The sequence below is a fragment of the Halichoerus grypus genome, chromosome 7 (genome assembly GCF_964656455.1).
Source record: "Halichoerus grypus chromosome 7, mHalGry1.hap1.1, whole genome shotgun sequence".
NCBI classification, from domain to species: Eukaryota; Metazoa; Chordata; class Mammalia; order Carnivora; family Phocidae; genus Halichoerus; species Halichoerus grypus.
Genome location: NC_135718.1, coordinates 90,994,384 through 91,001,317, shown reverse-complemented (window position 1 = coordinate 91,001,317; position 6,934 = coordinate 90,994,384). Strand labels below are relative to the sequence as shown.

Here is a 6,934-nt window from a genome sequence, read left to right as displayed (position 1 = left end):
GGGGGGAACATGGGGAAGGGAGAGGCAGTCTTCATTTTCATTGCTCAGTAAATTTCCCCCAATATCCACTTCCAACATTTAGCACTGGAAGGAAAACCAGTAATCTAAAATCTTGACCAGCAGGAGCAGAGGGCAAAGGGTTGGTAATATATCAGTGTTTTCTTATATAGCAATGGAACTTAATCTGTGCCGTGGGACTTTATTTTTAGAGCAGCGGAGAGTGCATGGGGTTATGATTGAAATTTTTGTCCTCCTTTCTGTAAGATAATAATTCATTATACACATACTGTATTGTACAAATCCTTCTGTTCCTAAATTCTCATATGCAGGAAAGTGTAAACAACTCTCTTAAAAGAGCAGTCTTCTCTTACCATGCACACTTTGGGAGTGTTTTAGAAATCCTCCTGTCCTCACTGATGCTTACACAATCTTTTTTCAGAGAGTCAAATTAGAGACTTCATGACCTTCCTTTCTGTGAACTATGGGGGCCATTTGGTGACTTATCTGGAGAGACAGAGAGATACATTATAACTGTTTGCTATGAAAAAAACCTTGGGTGGTCAGTGGTCCCTAACATTTGTGTTTTAATACACCTCGCCATTAGATGGCAGTATAGTAATGGACATGACAATTTGGGGGTCTTCACCCATTTTAAATAAGCTCAGAGAGACGTAAGCCGGTTTAGTAGAATCATCAGGTCCTCGTCAGCCCCAGCAGGGTGGACTGGGGCCCAGGACCTCTGTCCTGAGCAAGACTCCATGGAAAGTCAGACTGGGGACTGATGCTATATAACCTTACTAGTGGAAGCCATGTTACCTCCAGATCTGGAATAACTATCATGTATTTATTTTTCAAAAGATTTTATTTATTTATTTGAGAGAGCCCACAAGCAAGGGGAGTGGCAGAGGGAGAGGGAGAAGCAGGCTTCCCGCTGAGCAGGAAGCCCGAGTCAGGACTCAATCCCAGGACCCCGGGATCATGACCGGAGCTGAAGGCAGGTGTTTAACTGACTGAGCCACCCAGGCTCAGAACAGGTTTGGACTTCACTACTTTTTAAGATTTGGATGTCAAAATGTAAAATTTATCACTACTCCCTGATGGAGCTGCTGTGTATCCAACATTCAAAAATAAATGCTTATCTTTCCGTTAGAATTTAATCTCCCCTTCCTTACGTCTATGCTCTCCTTTGCTGAGGTTTAAAAAGCAAGCAAGGCTCATGTTTGGCAGCTTCTCTCCCACAGGACGTGTGACCGGGAAGGAAGCAGTGGCTTTTCTGGTCTGTCCCTCGTCAGGATTAACAGTCCACCACTCTCCGACATTGCTGTCTTCCTTCTGCCACAGCTCAGAGGGTAGTGTTGTTTGGGATTCCGTGCCCCAAGAGGACAAAAGAAAACCAGGCCAGTGGGACCTACATGGAAATTTAAACATTTTGAAGAATGGCAAGTTTGGCTTAATTTCTCATATACTTGAGACTCTCGAACGGTATTAGAAAGCGAATGGGGCTTCTCCACAGCTGGTAGAACACAACAACAACAAAAATCCAATGAGACGCAGTTTCTGTAAAGATACTCTGAGAAGAAAACAAAATCCGCAGCAATAGAGAAAACAGAGCAGATTTGCCGTGTAGAAGTTTTCCTGCCTTAGGAACCAGGGTGACAGATGGCATCTCAGATGGACCCCGGGGGTGTAGATCTGTAGATGCCATTCACCTGTTTGGGCTCTGACTCCTCCCCCCAGCGCACTCATGCTCCTTTAGGAGGCTGGCCACGCCAAACTGCTCGTTCACTGGGTCACTGCTGCAGGCCGAGTCACTGTTAGTGACAGGCTTTCCTCTGTTCCTGAGGCCCCTCCAGGGAGCGTCATAATTGTCACTGTCAGGGACTGGCCCTCCACATCCTGAGCCTGGGGTGCTCACTGGCCCTGGCCTTGTGCTCCGAGTCTGGGCCATCCTTACCACCCTGGGGTAAGATGTCAAAGCCAGAGGAGCAAAATCCTAGGCAACCCCCCACCCCTGCCTACCCTTGCCAGCTCCCCAGAAGGCTTCCGCCATCCCAGATGGCTACTGATGCCCCCTCTGTTCCTTTCTTGTGGGGTGGCCTTCACTACCCTAGATTCTGCTGCCTTTAAGGGCCAGGAGGTGGAGCCCAGCTCTGGGGCCACAGAGGCCATGCTGCTCGTGGGGCTGGAGTGGCCTTCTGTGCATCCAGGCATCAGGGAGGACCTGCAGGAGTGGAGACTGGTCTAGGCCTGAAAATGGGGCCACCCTGCTTCCCAGGGCCACTCTAGCCATCCCAGCCTGCCCTCCCACTCTGAGGAACACACACCCACTCCTCTCCCCCATCTGTTAGGAAATCACTTTTCCCAGAAAGCAGGTGCTTCCTCAGGCCCTGAGAACCCTATTGTCCTGCCCTTGGGCACATCTCTGGGGCCACTCCCAGGGATATTCCTATGGGAGGCAAAGCCTTCGTTCTGATGCTCTCTTCTTTTTTTTTTTTAATTTTTTTATTGTTATGTTAATCCCCATACATTACATCATTAGTTTTAGATATAGTGTTCCATGATTCATTGTTTGTGCATAACACCCAGTGCTCCATGCAGAACGTGTCCTCCTCAATACCCATCACCAGGCTAACCCATCCTCCCACCCCCCTCCCCTCTAGAACCCTCAGTTTGTTTTTCAGAGTCCATCGTCTCTCATGGTTCTTCTCCCCCTCCGATTCCCCCCCTTCATTCTTCCCCTTCTGCTACATTCTTCTTCTTCTTTTTTTCTTTCTTAACATATATTGCATTATTTGTTTCAGAGGTACAGATCTGAGATTTAACAGTCTTGCACAATTCACAGCGCTTACCAGAGCACATACCCTCCCCAGTGTCCATCACCCAGTCACCCCATCCCTCCCACCCACCCCCACTCCAGCAACCCTCAGTTTGTTTCCTGAGATTAAGAATTCCTCATATCAGTGAGGTCATATGATACATGTCTTTCTCTGTTTGAGTTATTTCGCTCAGCATAATACCCTCCAGCTCTATCCACGTCGTTGCAAATGGCAAGATCTCATTCCTTTTGATGGCTGCATAATATTCCATTGTGTATATATACCACATCTTCTTTATCCATTCATCTGTTGATGGACATCTTGGCTCTTTCCACAGTTTGGCTATTGTGGACATTGCTGCTATAAACATCGGGGTGCACGTACCCTTTCGGGTCCCTACTTTTGTATCTTTGGGGTAATGATGCTCTCTTCTTTATCATGGCTCTACCCAGGAGCCTTATCTTCCAGCCACGTCACGTGAGGCCTCCAGATATAGACCATATATAGCAATAAAATTTATTGCGTTATAATTGCATGCAGCGGTATATGGGTGTTTAATAATCAGCTTTGGGTGGGGAAGGGAGAGAAAGCTCTAACTTGCAGCATTTGCTCAAATACATGGTGGAAATACTCTCACCACGGCCAATCTCAAACTACCAATGTGATATTCCAGAACTTGGGAGCTGGGAACAGACACGCACCAACTCCAACCCACCACTGACAGCATGCGAGTTCCCAGAGCTTCTCCTCTCGTCTTGTCCAAATCCCGACAGGTCTAGGGGGTGAGGAGGTCAGATAGTATTTTTTTTTTATGGTGTCATAATACTTACTGTTGAATATTAAGAATTACAAACTATAGCTTATATTTGAAAATGCAAATTTAAATATAGGCAGAGGTGGGATGCCTGGGTGGCTCAGTTGGTTAAGTGTCTGCCTTCAGCTCAGGTCATGATCCAAGCATCCTGGGATCGAGTCCCACGTTAGGCTCCCTGCTTGGAGGGGAGACTGCTTCTCCTTCTGCCTGACACTCCCCCTGCTTGTGCTCTCTCTGACAAATAAATAAAAATCTTTTAAAAAATTAAAAATAAGGGGCACCTGGGTGGCTCAGATGGTTAAGCGTCTGCCTTCAGCTCAGGTCATGATCCCAGGGTCCTGGGATCGAGCCCCACATCGGGCTCCTGGCTCAGCGGGGAGTCTACTTCTCCCTCTCCCTCTGCCTCTCCCCCTGCTCATGCTCTCTCTCTCTGTATCTCTGTGTCTCAAATGAATAAATAAAATCTTTTAAAAAAAAATTAAAAATAAAAAATATGCAGAGGTTTTCCATACTCAATGTGATATGATAAAGGTTTCTCATCTCAAAATTATAAGAAGCTGAAAGTGAAGCGAGTTCATAACACCATTAATAGGTGAATGTAAACACTGTTTTCACCTAAGGGCCATGTACTCAGACTGGTATGCTTGGAGCCTTCCTGAGGGCAGATAGGATTACTCCCACCTTATAGATGACGACTCTTATGTGCCCCAGACAGGTGGCTGGTTGAATAGTATATTCATTTGAGGCATGTGTATTTGTCACACAGACCATATGCAGATTTTCAAAGGGAATGTCCAGAAACTGGTTTTCACAGCCCTTAGAAACCCTCACCCATGAAGGGATATAGAAGGATCAAGAAAAAGGAGAGGGGGATTTGTCAGGAAAGCCATGACTGCACTGGCCTCCCCAAGAGGGATGGGGCTGGGGCTCTTACCTCCTTTCCCTCACATCTCGCAAGAGAAGATCCACTCTGAGACCTGCGTTTGCAGAATGGCTCAGAAACCTCCAGCAGCAGCCCTGGCAGTGGGAAGAGGTAGAGAAAAGAGAAAACAGGGCTTCATTCGAGCAAGAAGTGCACCCCACAGAGAGCAGGGACCAACCTGTGTGGGCCTCAGGAGGGAGAGAGCAGGCTAGGTGACATCCTGAATTTGATCCAAGAGTTGGCCTGAGAGGTGAGGGGACAAGGGAAGTCTGGGGGGGGGGAGAATCTGTGCAGGGGGAGCAGCCTGAGGATGGCATCTGGGTGCCTGAGACCAAAACAAACAAAAAGGCAGACCCAGGAAAGAGAGTCCATTCAACTATCTGCCAAGTCCTTAGCCTGATAAGAACCATGCCGTCCCCGGAGCCCTGCTCCTTCCCACCGTGCTGGGCACAGGAAGTGCTGGGAAGCCCCACCTTGGAATGAACATTACAATGTTTGCTGGATTCTTGGCTCAGACACCTAATTTCTGAAACAAGACTGTGTTTTGTGATTTGAATGTCCGTCCATAGAATGATCTCATACCTGAGCCAGCAGAAAAATTCTGGAGTTCATGGGGTTTTTCATCGAATGGCAGGAGAGAGCTTTCCCTGTGGAATACATTTTGAAGGAGCCCTGGGTGACAGAAATAAAGCTGCTTTGGGATCGAATCTCGAGAGCGGTGCTGGTGCAATGTGGATTTGGTGCTGGATGGAAGCGTCAGGCCTCAGGGACCAGCCTCATGGGCAGAGTTCCTTGGGGCGGGCCCTGTGGAAGCAGAGCCATCTGGGAAGAGCGGGGCCAAGGCAAGCCGACTCCATGGGAGGGGTTACTTCAACCGACTCTGAATTGTGGTAAGGGCTGAGTTTAAAAATTCAACTTTTAACAAGATGATCCGTTTGCAGACAGAGTCACTGCCTGAGTCAAAATCCCTCGGGACAGATTCCCACTCCCATCTATAGTCTGTGCAAATCTTCTCCCAGCCCCCTCCCTGACTCACAAAGGGTGGGGATTGAACACGCAACTCCCCCATCCCCTCCGAGCCCAGCCTCCTGCAGAAGCCAGCACTCCAACCGACCCCACTAACCAAATTTCACCCTGTGATGTGTCAGAGGAGAGACAGCCGGGCTTGCAGGCAGGTACTGGTTCCAGTTTGCTGACTCTGCTCCCAGGGACACGCGTCCAACTCCTTAGGGATAGAGTCTGGATAAAAGATGTTAATAGAAAGCGGAATTAACGTGCAAGAAACACCCTTAGGCATTCTGCCCCGCAGCAGCTGCAGAGATCTTTTGGGTCTTGTCTGCGGTGCCGTGCAAGGGCTGAATTTTTGCTCCGCTCCAGGCGGTGGGGTGTTTGCACAGCGTGTGTGTGTGTGTGTGTGTGTGTGTGTGTGTGTGTGTGTGTGGCACAGCGTGGGGGGGGGGGCTGTTCCGTGAGCCTCCGCGGGCTGCAGCTGGTGTTGATGGGGCAGAAGCGCTGAGTCACTGGCTGTTCGGAGGCTCTTACATCACGTTTCATTGTCCTTTCTTCCTTTCGAGGCTTTTAAGGGCTCTTTCAGTGTTTTTGTTTTGCTTTGTGTTTGCCTCGAGCTTATCCCCAGCTGGAAATCGGGGTGTAAAAACCGAGAGGCGCCGGGCTTTCGCACAAAGCGGCGCGGAGGGGCAGCGCCCCGCGGATGCTGACAACGCCCAACACCCCCAGAGCCACGCTCACGGGCGCCCAGCGGCCCAGGCGGCAGGTGCCGTGGGCGGGGCGGGGCGGGGGTGGGGTGGGGTGGGGGGCTCTCCCGGCTGTGAGGGTCTGAAATGGAGCTGATGAGTTTCACAGTCCCCTCATTTGTTGTTGTTCAAGGCCCCCTTTTAGCCCAAGCGTAACAGGTGGTGCTAATTATCTCTGTGACATAAATTCTTGGCGAGCTAGCCTCTGCAGAGGGCCATACAAATTTGTTTAAAGGACTGTTTGACCTAACAAGCTTGTCACGGTATTGAAAAAAAAATTTTGGTTATAAAAAGCCCTACTTACTATGGAGAAGTTGGGGGTGTAAACAGAAAAGCTTAAGGGATAAAATAATAACTATCCATAATCCATCACCGGGGATTGATTGCTGTTAACATTTTCATATGTAATTTTCCAATATTTTTCCTATATGTGAACTGATATACACACACATTTTACATAATTGGGCCCACATTGTACATTGTCTTTAATCCGAAAAATATCCTATGAATATATTCTCCGTTAAACCATATTCTAGAAGTGCTACAAACTAGCCCAGTATAGCAGAGGGATATTACTACATCTTTAATTATTTTCTCTGAGTTCACTTCATTTCTATTTATAGGATCT

The 6,934-nt window shown here is 48.3% G+C and overlaps 1 long non-coding RNA gene across 3 annotated transcripts; it reads right to left on the bottom strand.

Moving 5' to 3' along the window:
* Positions 1 to 890: 890 nt before the first annotated feature.
* LOC118547482 (uncharacterized) lies at positions 891 to 5,970 on the bottom strand. 3 transcript variants are annotated; one of them, XR_013449809.1, is made up of 4 exons: positions 5,676 to 5,970; positions 5,135 to 5,224; positions 4,565 to 4,647; positions 891 to 1,408 (listed from the first exon to the last, which is right to left on the bottom strand). It is a non-coding gene; the product is annotated as an uncharacterized LOC118547482 (long non-coding RNA). The 3 variants fall into 3 exon arrangements; XR_013449808.1 differs by lacking the exon at positions 891 to 1,408 and adding an exon at positions 2,942 to 3,591 and having other exon boundaries at positions 5,135 to 5,356; XR_013449807.1 differs by lacking the exon at positions 891 to 1,408 and adding an exon at positions 2,942 to 3,591.
* Between the last annotated feature and the right edge of the window lie 964 nt (positions 5,971 to 6,934).